A 3,021-nucleotide genomic window follows, 5' to 3' on the forward strand; every position below is an offset into this window, starting at 1 on the left:
AAATCGATTGAAGTAAATGTCTAAGTCACTGTGACCAGCACAATCGATTGGCAAATCGATTGAAGCTGAATGTCTAAGTCACTGTGACTAGCACAATCGGTTGACGAATCGATTGAAGCTAAATGTTTGAGTTACAGGAAGAATTCAGCTCATTGCCAAATCGATTAGGATTATGAATATACGTCGACTGAGCAATCAATTGTTTTGATCTCGTTGTTTGAACAAAACACCTATAATCGATTACTCAATCGATTCTGATATATTCCTAGTATCAGTTTCTGATTCATGTATTAAAAGAATCGATTGGCAAATCGATTCATGCTTATATGTTCAAGATTCAAGAAAAACAAGACACGCGAAAATCGAATGGGCAATCGATTAAGCTAGTTTTAAACGTTTATACAATCGATTGAGCAATCGATTGTCTTGATGTTTTTCTGAATATATATAAGCTGATATAATCACTTTTTGAAATAACTTTTGAATAACAACTGATATACTTTTTCATAAACACTTTGAAAAACACTCTGAGAGAAAAGTTGTTACAACACACAAATACTCATTGGCTAAATACTTTTGTCTGAGATCCTACATTGTGATTGAGTCAAAGTGTGGATATTCTTTAATTCTTTGTGAAAGACAAATTTCTGTAATTGAAGTTTTAGAAATCCAGTAAGTACACTGGTGGTTATCTTTTGGGATGCTTGTGGTCATCTAAGAGAAGCCTCAACTTGATCACGCTAGAATTTGACGAGTAATTCTTAGGGATAGGTTGGTATTGAGATAGGTGTGGTTGTGAGTTGGATGGATAGGCTGCAACGCTGGAAAGTCTGTAAAACATTCCTCAAATCATTCTAGTGAAAGGCTGAAATCTTTGTTGGATTTCAGGACTGGATGTAGGCTATCAAAGTGATAGTTGAACCAATATAAAAATCTTGGTGCACTATTTCCTATCTCTCTTTACTTTTCATATTAATCTTGCATGTGATTTTAAATTTCTGCTGTGTATAATCTGTATGAATCTTTTACTGTTAAAATAGGAATTAAAATTAAACAAGTTGTATTTGATTTTAATTCATCACTTAGGAAATAATTATATAATCTTGTTGATAATAATTCTCATTTTTTTGACTAATAGAGGCCATAATTTCCAACAATTGGCATCAAGAGCCTGATCTTTTTTTTTAGACTAACTGTCATAAAAGAAAATGTCCTCTTTAGAATTTCTGGGAGAAGGTGCATCCTTGGCAAGGCCCCCTACATTCAATGGAGCTGCCTGCATGTATTGGAAAGAGAGGATGTTCATTTTTCTTGAAGCATGTAGTCTTGATATTCTTGAAGCAGTAATAGATGGTCCTTTTGTACCAACCATAGCTGGCACTGGTGATTCATCAATCCCAAAACCCAGATCAGATTGGTCTGAGGATGACAAGAAAAAGGTTGGATACAATGCTAAGGCTAAAAACATTATTACCTCTGCCTTAAGCGCTGACGAATTCTTTAGGGTGTCTAACTGCAAAACTGTCAAGGAGATGTGGGACACATTGCAACAAACGCATAAAGGAACAACAAATGTAAAAAGGGCCCGAATCAACACACTAATGCATGAGTATGAGCTGTTCAACATGAAGAAAGAGGAATCTGTTAATGATATGCATACAAGATTTACTCACATAGTCAATAATCTAAATGCTCTTGGTAAGGTGATTGACAACGAGCAGTAAATCAACAAGGTTATGAGGTGCTTGACCAGAGAGTGGCAACCAAAAATCACTGCCATAGCAGAATCAAAAGACCTTGGTAGCATGTCAATTGTCACACTATTTGGAAAATTAAGAGAGCATGAGATGAAACTGCATAGACTAAGTGAAGCTGAATAGACTGACATAAAAAGAAAAGGGCTGTCTCTTAAAGTCCGAGCACATCAAACAAAGTCTGAACAAGAGATCTGCACTGACGATTCAAACATTGAGACCGATGAAGATTCAGAACTTGGATTACTTGTCATAAAATTCAAAAAGTTTCTGAAAAAGAAAGATAGCAAATCAAGAAAGCCCTCAAGCTCAAAGACACATGACAACAAGATAACCTCCTTTGAGTGTGGGAAGACAAGACATATAAAATCTGAGTGCTTCCAATTGAAAAACAGAAATAAGACTTCAAAGGCTAAAGGCAATCAACCACCTCCTAAGACCAGAAAAGCCTACATTGCCTGGAACAATAATGATGAAGAGTCATCTCCATCTTCAGAAGATGAAGAAGCTAATCTTTGTCTAATGGCCAATACAGATTCAGATTTTGATAGTGAGGTAAGTTCTAAATCCAATCCTTCTTATGATGAATTACATGACGCATTTAATGAACTTCATGATGAATATGTGAATGTAATCAAACAGTTAATTAGTACTAAGAAACTGTTAGAAGAAAAGTGCATGCTGTATGATGAGATTAATTTGAAACATGAGTCTCTTAAAGACACAAATGAAAATCTGAAAAAGGAAACTTATGCACTGAAATGTGATTTAGATAAGTTCAATAGTGGTAAAAACAATTTAGATATGCTTCTTAGAAACCAAAGAAATCTAAATGTTAAATCTGGACTTGGCTATAGACAAAACAGGAATGTTAAAAAGAATCAGAAGTTTGTTAGATCTAAGCATATGCATGATATCTTCACTAAACCAAATCAGAATTCATCCTCTGCTGTTTTATGTCATTTTTGCTGTAAAAAGGGTCATATGGTTTTTAATTGTAAACTGAAAAAACTGGCCAACAGAGGATGGAAACAGATTTGGAAAGTAAAGACACCGGTATTTGAAACTAACCCTCCAGGACCCAATCTGAATTGGGTACCTAAAACCAAAATTTAAATTACTTTTTGCAGATATGCTTGACATCCAGGACTCATTTATGGTACTTAGACAGTGGATGTTTCAAGCATATGACTGGAGATAAGTCAAAGTTCTTGTCTCTGAACTTAAAAGATGGTGGATTTGTTAAATACGGTGACAATAACAAAGG

This window comes from Cicer arietinum, chromosome 4 (assembly GCF_000331145.2).
Source record: "Cicer arietinum cultivar CDC Frontier isolate Library 1 chromosome 4, Cicar.CDCFrontier_v2.0, whole genome shotgun sequence".
In the NCBI taxonomy this organism is placed as follows: domain Eukaryota; kingdom Viridiplantae; phylum Streptophyta; class Magnoliopsida; order Fabales; family Fabaceae; genus Cicer; species Cicer arietinum.